Source organism: Anser anser (genome assembly GCF_964211835.1).
Source record: "Anser anser genome assembly, chromosome: 4".
Taxonomy (NCBI): Eukaryota; Metazoa; Chordata; class Aves; order Anseriformes; family Anatidae; genus Anser; species Anser anser.
The window spans coordinates 39345427-39366090 of NC_139724.1; the positions used below are offsets into that span (position 1 = coordinate 39345427).

Sequence of the window (20664 nt, forward strand, 5' to 3'; positions counted from 1 at the left end):
CTTCTATTCCTTACATAGCCTGCACAGATAATATGAGTGATATTTAGAATGCTTTTCAGAGCTTCTCAGAGAAATCGTTAACTACATATAAACTGGACCTGAATAATCACTATTCTCGGTAGTTTCTATTCTGTATTTGTGTCCTTTTGAATATATGTTCAATTCAAAGCAGGAATTTTTGTGTGCTATATGAAATGATATGCAAATGAATTGATATACAAATTGATGTACAAAAGAATTTCTGTTCTACGGTACTTACAGTTATTCATAGTTTAAAACTCAAAATTGGGTTGGGAAAGAGGATAGTCTCTTAAAACAGATAAATATAATGCTTTTTAAAAAATTAAAATGTGCCCTTAAATATCTCTTCCATCTTTAAAATAAAATACAAGAGTACTTTGTTAGATATTTGCTGAACAAAAGTTTAAATATTGTCACAGGCACCTACTTGGAAAGTTTTTTAGATGCATGTGGCAGTGGCAGGATTGAAATGATATACACTCTAAGTGCTTTATTATTAATACTTTTTGCTTCTGAGATTAATATACTTTTACATACATGTCACTGAAGTTCTTCTTCCTCTGATCAGTGGAACAATCAGTAATCAAGCTTCAAGGAGGAATGGGATTTTATTGGATATTCGTTCCCAGCAAGTGATATCTAAATACAGTATTTTTCTTTAATTCTAATATATAGATAGAGTAAGAACATGATATTCAGTCCTTTGGCTTCACTGTGAAAACCTATGATATGCCATGTTCTTGGAGGTTAAGTAATTTGTAGAAGGAAATTCCAAAACCTCACAAGATCAATGATAACAGTCAAAGTAGGTGAAACCTGCATTTGTAGCTCAGCTAAGCTCCTCTTTTTTTTTAAATAAAATTTATTTTGTTGTTTTTTTCAAATGTAATTTCCTTTGGCAATGAAAGCTTCCACTATCTTTTCAAAGGGCTGGGGTCTTATAAAATTTTGGTCTTTTTCCCAGTTACTTTTGACTATTCCATAACATGTTAATTTGCATATGATACCATTAGAAAAATAGTGTGGTGACTTGTTGCCCTTAATGTTATTGAAAACTTCATTTATACTTTTCAGGCAAAATTATGTCTTGAAATCTTTTAAATAAATTGGTTAAAAATTGCATTGCATTGATTACCCAACCTTACTTACCCGAGACGTGATTATATAAAATAGGGTAATCCGTTCCCTAGCTCTAACTTGGTTAATAAAGTACCTAATAGGAGTTGCCATGGTAATCAAAGTTAGAAAAGTACTTCTGACAGGAAAGCAGAAAGCAGAGGACTCCTTATCTTGTGATTTTCTGGAGCAGTGGTCTGCTTCAATGATTTTACAGCTAGTCAGAAAAAAAACAGTCTGATGTTTAAAAGCCTTGCATTCCATAGAATCATAGGATGGCTTGGGTTGGAAGGAACCTTAAAGATTGTCTAATTCCAATCCCCCTGCCATGGGAAGGGATACCACCCACTAAGTCAGGTCACTCAGGGTCCCATCCAACCTGGTCTTGAACACCTTCAGAGATGGGACATCTGCAAATTCTCTGGTCGCCCTGCTCCAGTGCCTCACCACTCTATCAGTAAAGAATTTCCTCCTATAATCTAAATCACCCCTCTTTAGTTTAAAACAATTTCTCCTTGTCCTATAACTGTCTGCCTCTGTAAAAAATAATTCTCCATCTTTTTCATAAACCTCATTTAATATGTTCAGTCCAGAAATACTTCTAAATTTCATGGAAATTACTCCTCCCCCTATTTAAAGCTCTTTCTGTTTTACAGTTCTGAGTTGCAATATTTTGCTTGGCATAGAGAAAATAATAATAATAATAATAAAGATGTGGGACTAAATTAATAGATTTTGAACACAATTAAAGTTAAGGGACCACAGTTCTTACTCCCTTGATTGGAATCAGGAATTTAGGATTCTTGGCTTTTTACTTAGTAAGAAAATAAATGGTCTATAGAAAAAACTATCTAGGTTATACTTTAGGTACATTCTTTTCTTCATTTTAAAAGTTTAGATTGTAAATACTAAGGACAGCAATATCTGTGTCTCGCTCAAGGTTGTCGGGAAATAACTCATTGGAAATCCCCAGTGACAATATCTCTCCTGCAGATATTGTATTCCCTATTTTTATTAAATCTAACCTACAGTTAATATGATAATACATAATAATATTGCAAAAATATAGATCTAACTGAACTATATTCCAGCAAAAGAAAGCTCAGATTTGCAGTGGAAAAGTAAATGTGAGCCAAGAAATTCAGTGCTTTTGTTTAGAAGAGAAAAATGTAATTTAAGAACCACTTTTAAAAAAAAGTGGTAAAAACATTATTATAAGACTGGTGACTTGAAAGCATGCGTGTAATTCTGTTTGGATAGATATTGTTTAGTGAGTTCATTAAATGTGAGGAAAAAGATCATGATTTTCAATTAGAGAGAATATGTGGTTCTTTGTGGACAAATGAGCTGTGGCAGAGCCCACACTATAGAGCTGTTATGAATCTAAGACAGAAATAATTTCTAAAGAAAAGGAAAAGTATCTGAAAGAGTCACATGGAGAAAGAATACATCAGACAGTTGTAGATACAGTGCTACCATCTCAAACTATTTTGGGACTCAGGATTCATAGAAATATATAACAGTAAAGGCATGTTATCCACTATTTCTAAAGGTAAAGAATGACTTTTCAATATTCCAAACAAGTATTCCAAGTATTTACAATAGCTGTTAAATGACCAGTGTTGTTACACTGTGCAATGCATAACATAATATTTCTTATTCCTTAGTGTAAATGTTTCTGTGGAATGTAACAGACAATTACCAATAATCAATTTTGCATTGATAAAAGAGTATCAGTATGTGAATGAATGATCAATGTTAATTATTTTTTTAATCTTTCCCTCTTAAAAAACAAAACAACAACAAAAAAACTTCCACTCCTTGCTCTGCTTCAGAAATAATTTAGATATCCAATCTCACAGCACACACAGCAATAATAAAGAGTGAATAGGAATGGGAGCAATTCATCAAGAACTCACTGGCTGGAATTTGTTTGCCTACATGATTTAAGCAAATATTAATAAAATTCAAAATCTGTTCACATCTGGTCTTGGGCAGGAAGTTGGACCAAATTCATCAGGCTGTGTTTGTAAGTAATAATTTGTCCAACTCTAATTAAAATCCACTAGTGATCACAGTGTTATATTGGAACTAAATAGAAAATAATCTAAAACATAAATTATGGGTGTTTCTTCTCCTATTATGCTGTACAGATGAGCTGAATCATATTTTAAATCAGAAAATTAACACTTTTCTTTGATTTTGGGGATTTTTTTTTTTAATCAAGAAGTAATAGATGCTTCCTTTGTAATTAACATAAGAGAGAAGGACTCAATATTCTAGTCCAGATTCTACTAAAATAGCAAGAACTACACTGAAACACTGTAGAGGTGTTTATATGCAACTTAAAATTTGATATGGCAAGGTATGCTTGATTATTTATTGCATAGAGGACAGGGTAAGTCAGACATGTTGGTGAGACCCTCCCATTGAGTCACCAGGTTCAGATTGGACCTCACTGATTTCTAAACTCATTGAACCAAAGAGGGAACGAGCCTAGGTACAGATGAATTCACTCCTAGTCCTAGGCTGGGTCAGCAGTCTAAGGACTGTATGTCTAAGGATTATATGTGCTCAATCAATCTAAGATAAAATCCTAGTGAAGCTTACAAGGTTTAGCAAACTATTAATCATTTACTGAGGATCTTTTGTGGCAAGGGGAGATCCTGTCATGCAGCCATCTGCTGTGCAGAAGAGCTCACAGGGCTCTTGGCCTGCTCACTATTTATGGGGTAAGATGATGGACTAATGGACATATTGGTGGGTTTTCTTGGCACATGCTCCATTGGCCCTCAGCTGCTGAGCAAGACGTATGTCTGCTGGTTTGAGCACCCAGTTTGAGACAATATTGTGATTGCTGTCTGCATGAGCAAGGCCTCAGCTGTAGCCAGTATACTAGTCACTATCTACCTGAGCAAGGCCTTGGGTGCAATGGCCAGTGTTTGAGCAAGGCAACATCCAGACTGAAGGCGAGGGGGGTAGAGGGGTGGGAACACACCATCACATAGAGTCATGTTAGTAATGAATAAAATGAATGGAAAAATACTTAAGAGCATATTCAAAAAGTCTTACAGTACAAGGTTATTTGTGTGCAGCTGAGTAACTGTCCAGAGTAGAATTCTTGGATGGAGATTGGGTGAAAGGTTTTCTGTTGTAAGCTGGATTTGCTTCCCATCAGTTGGAAGGGAAAAAAAAAGTTTTTATTTTTATTTTTTGTAATATTTTAATTTGTTTTGGGCCAAATCGTCAAGTCCCTAGACAGTCTTTGCTTCTACAAAACTCCTATTATCAGGAATATTTCTGTTGATTAAAGAATAAGTCAAGGAATTTTGCCCTGCTATTTAATTAGTAAATGTGTCACTTGCTGGAAGGATATCCCAGTAGTAACATTACATAGCTCTATGATTAGACTCATTCATAGCAGGCAAACCACATACTGTGGCAATGAAAGCATGGGATTAAAAAATTCTAACTGTGACTTATGATACCTAAGCATCAGCTTTATAAAGCTTTCAAGTTAATTTGGTTTGAAATGTCAAGGGAAAAAGAAAAGGTCTGCTATGTGTGTAAATACATATAACATATAGATGTAGGACAATCTTTGTGAACAATGTTGACAAGAACTTAAGCAGGTAGAAGAGCAATGCAGACAGAAGTAACAGCACTGGTGTGTAACCAAAATTTGTTAAGCTGGTGAAGTTAGGAATGTGGATGAGGGAGGCATGAGCAGAGTGACAAGCATGGGCTTTGAGCAGAAGGAAACTGTTTGAAATGTAGTGCCACCAGTTTTTATAATAAAGTTCTCCAGCATCCCTGCCTGCTTTAAACATATTATTTTAGGCATGATAATTTTTAGAGTGTCCTGGTTCCAGTTAGGACAGAGTTAAGTAGCTCATAGTAGCTGGTAGGGTGCTATGTTTTGGATTAGGATGAGAAGAGCGCTGATAACATGCTGATGTTTTAATTGTTGCAGAGCAGTGTTTACACCAGGCCAAGGACTTTTCGGCTTCTCGCTCTGTCCTGCCAGCGAGCAGGCTGGGGGTGCAGCAGGAGCTGGGAGGGGACAGACCCAGGACAGCTGACCCAAACTGGCCAAAGGGGTATTCCATACCATCTGACGTCATGCTAAACAATATATAGGGGTGGCTGGCCGGGGTGGGGGGGCCGGCTGCTCGGGAATAGGCTGGGCATCGGTCAGCGGGTGGTGAGCAATTGCATTGTGCATCACTTGTTTTCTTACACATTATTATTGTTAATACTATTACCATTATCACTATTATTATTATTATTGTTATTATTATTTTCCTGTCTTAATAAACTGTCTTTATCTCAACTCACAGGCTTCACTTTCCCGTTTCTCTCCCCCATCCCAGAGAGGGAGGGGGGAGGGTGAGCGAACGGCTGTGTGGTGTTTAGCTGCCAGCCGGGTTAAACCACAACAGTCCTTTTGGCGCCCAACGTGGGGCCCGAAGGGTTGAGATATCGACAAATCTGACCAGAGTGTGTTAAACTTAAATTGGTATAAGTATTGGACCTGCTTAATAGTTGCTAGTCACGATGTTGATTGCCTTAATCTCCAGTCTGCTGTACCTGTATTCCAAATTGAGTTTTATGGTACGTTACTTTCTGTATGTGCTCCCTGTTGCACTGTTTATCCTTTCCGGGCCCTAGTTTAAGATTGTTATGGTACTGTGCGGTGTAACAATGGCTTATGAAATGATGAGATATCTGGTCACGACTTTAACCTGGTATTTGTACTCAGCACTGACGTCGACTCTATACTTTGGAACCCATATCTCGGAAACTATTAGCAATTACACCTATTGCCTGTTTTCGTTAGGGAGCCAATCTGTGAAGGGGACAGGGGAAGACATGTTTCCCTACCTGTTCACTCTCCCTTTCTCCTTCACCACCACCCTCTTATCCCCCGAGTTAGTTACGGTGGTTCTCCGAGATGTTGAATATCCTTGGGATACTCAGACCAGCCTGCTCTTGTTGTTATGTCTCCTGAATGCGCTTCAGATTTTGTGGAGGGTTAAACAACTACTTAGGAATCTCATCCGGAGATCTGTCTTGAGGCGGGATAGTTGCGAGTGGCAGGGAGTGTGGGAGGATATGGGCAGGTTTCTAGAGCAGTGGTCACCTCCAGTGTTTTGGACATTCACCCCTGAACAACTGCAAAATCCTAAAAAGCTGGCAGAATGCTTGAAAAAAAGGTGTCATGACTCTGGCAGTTCCAAAGTGACACAAATCACTGTAGCGTGCTGGGGTCTGGCTTGTGCCTATCGAGCTGCAATTGATGCTACTAGCAACCTAGCTCCAGCTCCTGCGGCCGCTCCAGCTCCAGCTCCTGCAGCCGCTCCGGCTCCTGCAGCCGCTCCAGCTCCAGCTCCTGCAGCTACTCCAGCTCCAGCTCCTGCAGCTGTTCCAGTTCCAGCTCCTGCAGCCGCTCCAGCTCCAGCTCCTGCAGCTACTCCAGCTCCAGCTCCTGCAGCTACTCCAGCTCCAGCTCCTGCAGCCGTTCCAGTTCCAGCTCCAGCTCCTGCAGCCACTCCAGCTCCTGCAGCCGCTCCAGCTCCAGCTCCTGCAGCCGTTCCAGTTCCAGCTCCTGCAGCCGCTCCAGCTCCTGCAGCCGCTCCAGTTCCAGCTCCTGCAGCTACTCCAGCTCCAGCTCCTGCAGCCGCTCCAGCTCCTGCAGCCGTTCCGGCTCCTGCAGCCGCTCCAGCTCCAGCCCCTGCAGCCGCTCCAGCTCCTGCAGCTGCCCCAGCTCGTGCAGCTGCTCCCACTCCTGTGGCTGGGTCAGAGAAACGAGCTGTAGCAGTGCAAGTTGACCCCGCAGAGGGTATTCCAACCCCTGTGGCAGACCCTGTGTCTGGGTCAGAGAAACGAGCTGTAGCAGTGCAAGTTGCCCCTGTAGACAAGGTGAAAAAATGGTATAGAGGCTCAGGTCGTTTAAAACGCAGACAGTCTTCTGCTAAGTCTGGGCGTAGTGAAGACGAGGCTGGGCCATCAAAGGTGCAGGAGACTGAAGATGAGGATGAGGATGGCGAAAAATCAACAGTAACTACCCGGACTCCATACCAGCCATCAAGGGTGCAGGAGACTGAAGATGAGGATGAGGATGTCGGAAAATCAACAGTAACTACCCGGACTCTACACCGGCCATCAAAGGTGCAGAAGACTGAAGATGAGGATGAGGATGTCGAAAAATCAACAGTAATTACCCGGACTCTATACCAGCGTGAGCTACGAGATGTGCGAAAAGATTTTGGTCGCTGTATAGGCAAGCAGCTTGTCACCTGGCTGCTCCGGTGCTGGGACACGGGAGCCAATTATGTGGAATTGGAGGGCAAGGAAGCCAGGCGGCTGGGATCCCTTGCTAGGGACGCATGCATTGACAAAGCAATTGGAGATGGAGCACAATCTCGCAGCCTCTGGAGGCGTCTCCTGTCAGCTGTGAAGGAAAGGTATCTCTTCAAGGAAGAACTTGTATGTTTACCAAGCAAATGGACCACCATGGAGAAGGGAATTCAGTACCTGAGGGAATTGGCCGTACGGGAAGTAATTTATAAGGACCTAGACGACGCACAAACATCCGCAGATCCAGATGCAGTCCGGTGTACACTACCCATGTGGCGGAAGTTTGTACAGAGTGCCCCATCATCATATGCCAACTCATTGGCAATACTAGCCTGGAAAACGGAGGAGAATCCCACAGTGAATGAAGTGACTAAAATACTCCGGCAGTACGAAGGAAATCTCTCCTCTTCCCTAAAGGCCTGTGTCTCAGCTGTGGAGAAACTTTCTGAAGAGGTCCACCAACTTAAAGAGAATTTATCTTCCCCTCCACCTGAACGAACCAGTGTCCACCAGCTAAAAGAGAATGCTTTAGAGAAACTTTCTGAAAAGATCCACCAACTTGAAGAAAGATTATCTTCCCCTTCACCTGAACGAACCAGTGTCCACCAGCTAAAAGAGAATGCTTTGGAGAAACTTTCTGAAAAGATCCACCAACTTGAAGAAAGATTATCTTCCCCTTCACCTGAACGAACCAGTGTCCACCAGCTAAAAGAGAATACCTTGGAGAAACTTTCTGAAAAGATCCACCAACTTGAAGAGAGATTATTTTCCTCCCCACCTGTACAAACCAGTGTCTCAGCTATTAGGGGTAAACATTCATCTATGCAAGGAAGACAATATGGTGGGCACACACACCGCGCCACCCTGTGGTTTTACCTACGTGACCATGGAGAGGACATGAGAAAATGGGATGGAAAATCTACTGCGACCCTAGAGGCACGGGTACGTGAATTGCAAAGGAAAACAATTGGGAAAAAGGAGTTCTCTGAAAGGTTTGCTGCTCCAACTTCCAGCAGGCAGTCCTTTAAACACAGAAATGAAGATTCTGACCAGGACTAGAGGGGCCCTGCCTCCAGCCAGGGGGAGGAAAGGGACAATCGAGTTTATTGGACTGTGTGGATTCGATGGCCTGGCACGTCAGACGCACAGAAGTATAAGGCTTTGGTAGACACCGGTGCACAATGTACTCTAATGCCATCAAGCTATAAAGGGCCAGAGCCCATCTGTATTTATGGTGTGACGGGGGGATCCCAGCAGTTAACTGTATTGGAGGCTGAAGTGAGTCTAACCGGTAATGAGTGGCAAAAGCACCGTATTGTGACTGGCCCAGATGCTCCGTGCATCCTTGGCATAGACTATCTTAGAAGAGGATATTTCAAGGACCCAAAAGGGTTCAGCTGGGCTTTTGGCATAGCTGCTTTGGAGACAGAGGACATTAAACAGTTGTCTACCTTGCCTGGTCTCTCAGAGGACCCTTCTGTTGTGGGGTTGCTGAGGGTTGAAGAACAGCAAGTGCCGATCGCTACCACAACTGTGCACCGGCGGCAATACCGCACCAACCGAGACTCCCTGAGTCCCATCCATAAGCTAATTCGTCAACTGGAGAGCCAAGGAGTGATCAGCAAGACTCATTCACCTTTTAATAGTCCCATATGGCCAGTGCGAAAGTCTAATGGTGAGTGGAGACTAACAGTGGACTATCGTGGCCTGAACGAAGTCACGCCACCACTGAGTGCTGCAGTGCCGGACATGCTAGAACTCCAGTATGAACTGGAATCAAAGGCAGCCAAGTGGTATGCCACAATTGATATCGCTAATGCATTTTTCTCCATCCCTCTAGCAGCACAGTGCAGGCCACAGTTTGCTTTCACTTGGAGGGGAGTCCAATATACTTGGAATCGGCTGCCCCAGGGGTGGAAACACAGCCCTACCATTTGCCATGGACTGATCCAGTCTGCGCTGGAGCAGGGGGAAGCTCCTGAACACCTGCAGTACATCGATGACATCATTGTGTGGGGTGACACTGCAGAAGAAGTTTTCGAGAAAGGGAAGAAAATAGTCCAAATCCTTCTGAAGGCCGGTTTTGCCATAAAACAGAATAAAGTTAAAGGACCTGCACGAGAGATCCAGTTTTTAGGAATTAAATGGCAAGATGGACGTCGTCAAATCCCAATGGATGTGATCAACAAGATAACAGCTATGTCTCCACCAACTAGCAAAAAAGAAACACAAACTTTCCTAGGTGTCGTGGGGTTTTGGAGAATGCATATTCCAAATTACAGTCTGATTGTAAACCCGCTCTACCAAGTAACCCGTAAGAAGAATGCTTTTGAATGGGGCCCTGAGCAACGACAAGCCTTTGAACAAATTAAGCAGGAAATAGTTCATGCAGTAGCCCTCGGGCCAGTCCGAACAGGACCAGATGTAAAGAATGTGCTCTACACCGCAGCCGGAGAGAATGGTCCCACCTGGAGCCTCTGGCAGAAAGAACCTGGGGAAACTCGAGGTCGACCCCTGGGGTTTTGGAGTCGGGGATACAGAGGATCTGAAGCCCGCTACACTCCAACTGAAAAGGAGATATTGGCAGCATATGAAGGAGTTCGATCTGCTTCGGAAGTGGTCGGTACTGAAGCGCAGCTCCTCCTGGCACCCCGACTGCCGGTACTAGGCTGGATGTTCAAAGGAAGGGTCCCCTCTACGCATCATGCAACTGATGCTACATGGAGCAAGTGGGTTGCACTGATTACTCAGCGGGCTCGAATAGGAAACCCCAGTCGCCCAGGAATCTTGGAGGTGATTATGGACTGGCCAGAAGGCAAATACTTTGGGATATCATCAGAGGAGGAGGTGGCTCGTGCTGAAGAAGCCCCCCTGTACAACAAGCTACCGGAAAATGAGAAGAAATATGCCTTGTTCACTGACGGGTCCTGTCGTATTGTGGGAAAGCATCGGAGATGGAAAGCTGCTGTATGGAGTCCTACACGACGAGTTGCAGAAGCTGCTGAGGGAGAAGGTGAATCGAGTCAGTTTGCAGAAGTAAAAGCCATTCAGCTGGCTTTAGATATTGCTGAACGAGAAAAGTGGCCAGTTCTCTATCTCTATACTGATTCATGGATGGTAGCAAATGCCCTGTGGGGGTGGTTACAGCAATGGAAGCAGAACAACTGGCAGCGCAGGGGCAAGCCCATCTGGGCTGCGGCATTGTGGCAAGATATTGCTGCCCGGGTAGAGAACCTGGTTGTAAAGGTACGCCATGTAGATGCTCATGTGCCCAAGAATCGGGCTACTGAAGAACACCAAAACAACCAGCAGGTGGATCAGGCTGCTAAGATTGAAGTGGCTCAGGTGGACCTGGACTGGCAACATAAAGGTGAATTATTTATAGCCCGATGGGCCCATGACACCTCAGGCCATCAAGGTAGAGATGCAACCTACAGATGGGCTCGTGATCGAGGGGTGGACCTGACCATGGACACTATAGCACAGGTTATTCATGACTGTGAAACATGTGCTGCAATCAAGCAAGCCAAACGGTCAAAACCTCTTTGGTATGGAGGACGATGGCTGAAATATAAATATGGAGAGGCCTGGCAGATTGATTACATCACACTCCCTCAAACCCGCAACGGCAAGCGCCACGTACTTACAATGGTGGAAGCAACCACCGGATGGCTGGAAACATATCCTGTGCCCCATGCCACCGCCCGGAACACTATCCTGGGCCTTGAAAAGCAAGTCTTATGGCGACATGGCACCCCAGAGAGAATTGAGTCAGACAACGGGACTCATTTCCGAAACAACCTTATAGACACTTGGGCCAAAGAACATGGTATTGAGTGGGTGTATCACATCCCCTATCATGCACCAGCCTCTGGAAAAGTTGAACGATACAATGGACTGTTGAAGACTACACTGAAAGCAATGGGTGCTGGGACATTCAAAAATTGGGATACACATTTGGCAAAGGCCACCTGGTTAGTCAATACCAGGGGATCTGCCAACCGAGCTGGACCTGCCCAATCAAACCTGTTACGCACTGTAGAAGGGGATAAAGTTCCTGTAGTGCACGTAAGAAACATGCTGGGTAAAACAGTCTGGGCTACTCCTGCCTCAGGAAAAGGCAAACCCATTCGTGGAATTGCTTTTGCTCAGGGACCTGGATGCACTTGGTGGGTAATGCAAAAGAATGGGGAGGTCCGGTGTGTACCTCAAGGGGATTTGATACTGGGTGAGAATAGCCCATGAGTTGAATTGTAGTATGTTAATTATTATATAATAATGTATGTCATCACTACCATGATTGCTATATATCATAGATGAAAATGGTGATTAATTAGAATGTATTGGACAGAGTGTAACCTGAGCATGACATAAATGGTATGGAATAAGGGGTGGATATCTGTCCTGGTTCCAGTTAGGACAGAGTTAAGTAGCTCATAGTAGCTGGTAGGGTGCTATGTTTTGGATTAGGATGAGAAGAGCGCTGATAACATGCTGATGTTTTAATTGTTGCAGAGCAGTGTTTACACCAGGCCAAGGACTTTTCGGCTTCTCGCTCTGTCCTGCCAGCGAGCAGGCTGGGGGTGCAGCAGGAGCTGGGAGGGGACAGACCCAGGACAGCTGACCCAAACTGGCCAAAGGGGTATTCCATACCATCTGACGTCATGCTAAACAATATATAGGGGTGGCTGGCCGGGGTGGGGGGGCCGGCTGCTCGGGAATAGGCTGGGCATCGGTCAGCGGGTGGTGAGCAATTGCATTGTGCATCACTTGTTTTCTTACACATTATTATTGTTAATACTATTACCATTATCACTATTATTATTATTATTGTTATTATTATTTTCCTGTCTTAATAAACTGTCTTTATCTCAACTCACAGGCTTCACTTTCCCGTTTCTCTCCCCCATCCCAGAGAGGGAGGGGGGAGGGTGAGCGAACGGCTGTGTGGTGTTTAGCTGCCAGCCGGGTTAAACCACAACATAGAGATACTTCCAGATGCTGAAATGCTGCTGTAACATTTTTAGTATCTTCTGTTCTTACTAAGGCAACAAGGTTGAAAGATATTGAGCAATTTCTATCCCCTCCTAGAATTAAGACAATTAAAAACACCGTTTAAGGTACATTTTGCTTCTTTACCCTAGCACAAAGCTTTTCTTAGAGTAGAAGTTGACTGTGTCAGCAATCCTGTGACAGTATAAGGGACCACAACCAGTCAAAAGGAATGCAGTCCAGTCCATATATTTGCAGACTAAGCAAGAAATATCTAGCAAGTGCTCTGGCAGTTCCCAACTGCTTTAACAGTCTTAGCTAGGCTTGACCAGAACTCCTTCAGAAGGAGAGAATAACAAGGAAACTTTAAAGATTTCTTGGTACATATGGATATGTTTTATTTTCCCTGAAAATTGATCTGCTGTAGCTGATAATCTGGCTCCAAGCTTACTGGCCCATTAAGGTGACAGTTCTAGCTTTGTGTTGGTCACTCCTGCACCATTATGAACCTCCTGAGTTTCCTAGCTTTATCTGTGAAGAATAAAATGCCTAACAAAAATTAGGCACCAGAAATTAGATGGCTGTTTTAAGGGTTTTTGAAGAGGTAAAAGGAATAGGAGAGTTCCAGAAGGCAAAGACCTGAAGGACAATTGGTCTGATTTCAAGTGTTAGCGATTTGCAACATCTGGATATCAATTACAAAATCATTTCCAGAGCTTAGATTTCGGCTGGGATAAATGAAATAACATTCAGGCACTTTAACTGAAGTCTAGGGAAGATTGACTTGGTATGACAGTGCATTTAGAGGTATAATTGTTCGTAATACAGGGTAATATAACTTGGTAATATTAACAACAAGCGAAGAAGCAGGAGTAATATTGATAAGAAATAGTAACCAAGGGAAGATTCCCAATATTTTTTTTTCAGATATGTTCACACTTCCCCCCCCCCAAAAAACATTTCTAACTAGTATCTAGTATTTCAAGTCAGAACAATAATACTTATCAAATACAGTACAGTTTGCTTTAGTTCTGTTTCCTTGCATTATCTCTGTTACAGACTTAATAATCCAGTCACATCCAAATATCTCAGTTTTACAATCTGTCCAAAATATAAAACTTTGTTGCACCTGTTCTTCCATCTATTATGCATTATAAATTCTCCCTCTTACTCTATCATTTATTTTATTTTAGAAGCTTACCCATGGCCCAAAAGTTGTTTCTACAAAGTTATAGCAATGAAAGAAACATTGGATAAAGGCTGTACTACAACTGTAAACATTTTAAACGAATATTTCATCTAAAATCAAATGTACGGTTCTTATTGCATTTGGTTGCTACACAGATTGCAAGACTCATGTTCTTTCTCAGTATAACATCAATAAGCTATTTTCTCTAGCAGCTGCTCGCAAGCTTGGTTTGTTGTGACTATTAACCCATAGAAAAACTACTTCAGTATTGGTTCTTACTGATGAAAAGTCCCAAGGCATCTTGATTTCTTGCAGTTATTGTTTGGCATTTTTTGATTAAAGATGTTTATATTACTATCAAGTGCTTTAACAATTTGTAATAACTATAAACAATTCTTGCAAATATTTTATACTAATTTTCATAATCAGCTCTCTATTTTCTGTCATATGATTCTGCTACATTTTGGTTTTGAAGTTTTTATATTAAAAAAAAAAGTTTGACATCAGAAATATTTTTCCCACCTTGAGCTTTTTACTAGATTCATAAATGTATGTGTAATCTTCTATAAATGTATCTACATATATATATATAAATACACACAAATGTATATATACGTATTCCATTCAATATTTATTTGAAAGATAAATCTTTTGTAGTCTTCTATGAAAATAGCAGAAATAGGAAATCCCCAAATAGTGAAAGTTCAGTAGTGGCTGTAAGAGTATGTGAGGCTGAGACTTCATACATGGCTTGCAAAGGTTTAATACAAGGGAAATACTCTGGCAATCTAAGCTACTTATTGTTTCTAAGCTGATTTTTTTGGTTTTGATTTGGAATTCTACCAAGGACTAAGAAATTCTTGTAATGAAAATTTTCTGTCAAAACTTCTATGTGTGAAAAAAGTTCTGAGGAGTCTTTTTCCAGCTAAATATCATTGTTGAAAAAAGTCCTAACTGACTTAAAATAATGCAAGTAGTACAAGGCTATGACCAGGCTAGAGTCACACGTACATAGGTAGTTTTGTTCTATAAAAGGTCACTAGTAGACACAACTAAAGTATTCATGGAAGTCGATGAAGCTCTTTATAATGCAGGGATCATTAGGGTAAAGTGCTGAGAAACACATCAGACTTTGTTCAGTTCTGCCACGTTATATTTAGTGTTGCCTAAACATTCCTTATGGGTAGGAAATTTAAGCTAAAAACATTATTGCTCACAGTGATTAATAGTGACAGATACTGACAATGGTGGCACACTTTCTGCACTGTTTGCTTTAACCATGTCCTTGCTGATTGCTTTGAAAGTTTTTTTTTTTTCTTCTAGAAGTACTATAACCTCAAGTTCAAAGGCTTGAAATAGTATTTTTCTAGACAGAAAAATGTTTCCATCAAGAAGAGCTTTTTTTAAATAAGAATACCCTTTATGCGAATTCTAATTCCATAATAATTCCAAATGCTAACAGTTCTACTTTGCATCTTTATCTTTTTAGTGAACAAGTGTATAAACCCTTTTTTTTTTCCAAGTGCAACAGTCAAAGCAGCACTTACGATGTAGTACACTTACGTTGACTGAAAAAGGAGAAAATCTTAAACTCTAGCAGAGTCCCTAGATTATTATAGAGTTCCTTATTACTAGAAATAGTTCTTTATCCCAACTCTGAAAACACACAAAAAAAACCCTTCACTTTTGAGTTTGCCATGCCCAAAATGATAATCACAGGCAGCAAATAGCAAGAAACGTCCTGCTACCTAATAGGTTTCCTGTTATATTCTTAGGTTTTGTATCCTGTCAACAGTCATTTCATGAGAAATGCAGGTAGGTAGAGGTATTAGGTAGAACTGGCTATGGACTGAAAGTTATGTTTTGATTGCTGTGTTTCAATGAAGTCACTTTGTCTATGGATTTGTCCTAAAATGAATTTTCTAACAAAGCATTTAGAAACTGGATCTACAGAAATATAAACACATTTGTATTTGTGAACATCTGAGAGAAGTCTAGACTTCCACTTTGTGGAAGTATCAGTGAGCTGTCATCTGCTTTGCCTCAGCTTGTTGCTGAGAAACTCCTCAACGAGGAGTTATTGTAATGAGCAAAATCATTTTTAGAGTCTTTTCAAACAGTAGGATTATTTTGCCTGTAACTAGTACAACACTTTAACTGTGCATTCTTTGTTATCACAACTGATACATACAAATTATTTCTCTGACTTTAAAAAACACCCGTTCCCACAAACTACAAATGCAGTTGTATAAATCAGAACAGATGGTGTTTTAGAGTGAAGATGTGCTAAATTTCTATGAAGGTATAGTTACTGGGATACTGTGTTGTGACAGATGTTAGTAAGAGCTTATGAGTTTGTTTTGTTTTGTCTTAATTTTCTTTATTGTAGCTTTGTAGTGTACCTTGTACAGTTTGAAACAATATAATCCTATTTTCCTTCAGAAACTTCCAGTTTGGGTGTTACATTTTCTTCACAGAGATTCTTGAATGTTCCTGAGTTTTCAACCACTCGAATATTTAAATTATCTTTTCTAAGAAGAATTTGACTACAGAAGTAAAATCTAATAACATATACCTCTGTTTTTATTCCTACAGACAAGAAAAGATATATCTAAAGGAAACAGTCGAAAGAGTTCCAAAAATGAGAAAATCATACACTTCTGTACCATGCTCAACAGACTTGAAGTCTGATAGAGCGTGTGGGAAAGTGAATCCTTAACTTGACAGATCTTTACTTAGAATGGCCCTGTTAATTAGGGAAATTTAAATCCAGGTGATATTAGGCGGAATGCTCCATCTCACCTCGACTTCCAGATAACAGAGAGAAGCTTTTAAGGGTTTTCCACAGCTGTGTTGAACTGAACTCATAAATGCACAAGAAAATTATGAACTTCTTGCACAATATTTTTTGCATGAGTCTAACTATGCCTAGTCAACAGCCTGCTTTTTTTTGCCTCAAAGTAGACTAAGTAGGAACTTTATACAGAAAAGTTTCAAAAACACGGCAAGCTAGTTGCAAGAATCGATTATATTGGGGACTTTTGGATACTGATTTTTTTTTTATTTTTATTTTTTCTGAATGCAGTTTTGTGTTTTCCCCTGTGTTCTAGGGCCACTGGATGCCGAAACGACATTGCCAACCAAGATTCTCTAGAGAGAATTTCTCAGACGGGAATGATCTCCCAAGGAAGTGGACTAAGTCTCAACCACCTTGTTCTCTGCAGTTTTCAGTTCAGTTAAGCTCTGGGAATTGCAGGTACCAGCTTAAAAGAACATCCACTTTAAAGACTAAGGTATGAAGTAGGAAAGGATTTTCTTACTCTCAGATCTGCTCTGAGAAATTGAGGATGTGTTCCTAAGGAAAGCAAAAGAAAGGAACTGTCTCAGAAATCAGCAGGATCACAGACAGTAAATGTTAAACAGAGACTAAAGATGATCTATACACAGGCAAGATAAAATTGAAGAGGAAGTTCAAATGAATTTGTGGGACTGAAAACAACAAAGACTCAAATTTAAGAGAAATGTCACTTAGCATGGAAAGCAAGTCATTTCGGTAATGTAGAGAATAGTCCTATAAAGAACAGAACGGCCATCAACAATCACAACAATGTGTATAGAGTGGGAGGATAAGGGATAAGAGGCAATCTTATCAGACCAAATGAGGGATAAATAGTAAAGATCCTCCAATGGGAAAACTGAGAAAGATTTGCTTTTAAATGTTTTAAGTCAAGTTAGCTTGTCTTCTTTGTGGACATAAGTATTTCTTAGTCACAGGAAACATTTATGTAATGCTGTCAATTTACATGAGATTTGTGTCTATAAAAAGCAAAATTTGAATACAAACCCTGTTTTAGGATTAAATACTAGACTAGCAATATTGTATTTTGCTCTTGTGTTGGTTGTAAGCTGACTCTGACCAGCCTAATTATATTATTGATACTGCTATTTGTACCACGCATAAACTTAGAAACAAATATGTGATCTTCCTTTCCGCAGGGAGATGCAAGTTTTGGTTTTGGCAAAGAATCAACCAGGAATTACAACAGAGAATTGAAGTTCAAGGCAGAAATTGAGCCAAGGTAGGCATCAAGTAGGTATTCACTTTCAAAATAATTACACAACCTAATGAACCAGAACTCTGTCTACACCATAGATTTGGAATTGCAGTCTTCATTAGCGTTTTGCAAAAGTACATCTTTGGTGGTATGCTTTTGATGGTCAGGTTGTGATTCCAACTGTTCTGGCAAAAACTCATTAAGTGTCAGTGAATAATAGGGGAATGAAAGAAAGCAGAAAAAATCAAGAGGCAATGATGAGCTAGTAAAGGCAAGATATATTTTCATTCTCTGTGTAAACAGAGTTGCAGTTGTCATTTCAATGCTAATGTATCAATGACAACTGGTCTATTAGGAGAGCATTTTATATCTGTATACTGTAACTTTGTGGGCATGCAGGCGGTGGGTAACATGCAGCAAGTATTAAATGGATAAATACGCATAAAGATTATATTTGGCAGGGTAAGATACAGAAGCCTGGCAGAGGGGCTCTTGGTGCCACAAAACAGCAAGCTCTGTGCATCTTGTTGGATTAAAGACTAGATTTGTGTCTTAGCCAATATAATGTCATGTTGAGTTATGTAAATCCCATCACAGAAATGAAAACACAATGCAGCAGCAGCATTCTTTGGCATGGGCTTTTCAGCTGTTTTCCTGAAACTGATTTGATGTCTTGCTACAGATTGTTTTTCCGTTGCAGCGCAACCACACTGTTAGTTAATTCCTTTTTTTTATTAGCATTATTCTTTTTTTCTGTCTTATTATGATGTAAACCCCACAGTTTAATAAATGGAATGTTTATTTTTCTTAAATGCAATTCTTTGGTAGAGCTAGAAATTTGATATCATAGTACATAATAAAAACTATACTGCGCAGCAAGGGAGTCAAGTAACAAATTCTTATTCAGCTAACAAGTATTTAATGTGTAAGGCAAAAATCCTTACTGAAAGTAGGATATAAGTGTTCATATATTCAGACAGATTTTCTAATACTGTTTTAAGAGTCTGAAGATACTAGAGATGACCATTGACTGGTCACTGAGCTCAGTAATACCGTTCCTCAAAGATTATCTTACTAGTGGGCTCAGATGAGTTCAGAGTGCACATGGAAGGAAAACGAGAGCATGGGCTTATTTTGTGTCTCCTCTCTTGTGAGTGGGCAGGAGGAGGACAGCCAGACAGATGACAGAAAAAGACATGCATGTCTTTGTCGCTGTGCTCAGCAACTGAAGAGGAAATCTTCCATTGGGAGAAAGGGGTTGAGCAGAATAAGACGGCAGTTCAGAGTGAACTGGGGGTGAGTGGAAACCTGTTTTCTGATGACGTGTGCCATGACTATCAATTTTTTCTTTGGTTAAAGTGTCCTAATTATAGCTCTAATCTAGCCCTAAGTGCTAAAGCTGTAATACCAAGGGTCAAGCCCTGCTTCTGTGGCATTTTATAACAAACGCTAAATCATTTTAAGGATGAAAGTTTAGACTCTGAGCATAGCTTTTGGAAGCAAGCTTAACTGCTCTCAGACTAAAATGCCTATAGATATCTTCCTTTCATTTTGATATATGTTAATACTAGGCCTAATGTAGCTAAAATAATGGGGAGTTTTCCTTTAGCTAAGCTTTTAAGGGCCCACTTTGTACATGACACTTACTTTGAACATCACGAAAAATAAATTTTTGAAAATGTCAACTTTAAGCCTTGCAGTGCATCCAGAAAAAGATTGTTAGAACAGCAAGATTATAGCATAAAGTTCTTAAGTTATATATACTGAAATTTATTTTCCTTTATAACATCTATGATGAATTCATTTATCAGTGAAAAATGTGAGCTTAGCAGCATTTAGTTTGCTAGCATTTTTTGATTTTATAGATCTACTTGCATCCACTTCTATGTTCAGGAATATCAAATAGCCATGTGGCATTTATTACTTGTCCTTCCAAAGCCACTTTCAAGTTTACAGTAAAATAAAAATTCAAATGGTATGTTGGGAAAGTCACTATTGCCTTTTAAGAGGGAATATTACATCAGGTGTGTTTTCATAAGTATTTTCCAATGGCACTACAATTCTCATGCCTTAAATCTTCAAAATGTTTTGGTTCAGTAGGTTGGTTTGACACTAATCATATGTAAAAGTGTTCTGCAAATGTGCAGTAATACTGTTTATTAAGATCTGAAAAAACACTAAAAGCTTCCAGAACTGTTTGCTGCAGGAACAGTAGGTTGATTGCAACGGTTAGCAGTGATGACAACGGGCGTGAAGCTAAGAGAGGCCAAGGCTTATCTTGGTGTTAAAAGATTACCCACTTACACAAGAAGAGAACTAATTGGAATACTGTATCGATGACGCAGCTTTGAAGTCACTGCTCCAGGCCAAAGGTGATATGATTTCACTTGCTTGTAGATACAAGTTCAGCTGAACTCTTTGTCATTTAGCAACCCACCACAAAATAACAGTTTAGTTCCTATTCATCCCCATAATAGATGTCTCATTATTAGTTTATCAAAGCAATTCAAATCTGTATTAATAATCTATGATTGACTAGAGCTTTGTGAAAGTGCATTTGCACTCACTGTGACAAACACTAGATATCTCTGGACGTTCTGTAATTTTAGAGACAGTGGGCACAGTAACATGTTCTCATGTGCTTACTGAGCCTTGTGAGAAGGTGAACACATTTAAACGAAGACTGCCATGTGGATCTGAGAGTAGATTTTACCCTTATCTATAGTAGTAGCAAAAATTATTGCCTATATTAAGCCAACATTTAATTTAAAATATGTACCTCTGTTACTAATGTTAAATATATAAATGGAGAACCAAATTGAATTTTTATTACTTTGATATATTTTCGAAGACTCAGTTCACTTTAAAATTAGACAGGGTGAAAATATTGTAATTAAGTCTGAAATTATAATAATGTGTGCATTAATTTTC

General features: G+C 40.2%; 1 protein-coding gene across 1 annotated transcript in view; it reads left to right on the plus strand.

The window, feature by feature from the left end:
* Positions 1-20664, plus strand: part of LOC310898178 (uncharacterized protein) — a 331267-nt gene that overhangs the window by 47762 nt on the left and 262841 nt on the right. Inside the window, exons 4-6 of the mRNA XM_083832738.1 lie at positions 16789-16934; positions 17675-17757; positions 18896-19029. The gene's annotated coding sequence lies outside the window, so the exon portion shown is untranslated. The remainder of the gene's footprint in view (positions 1-16788; positions 16935-17674; positions 17758-18895; positions 19030-20664) is intronic.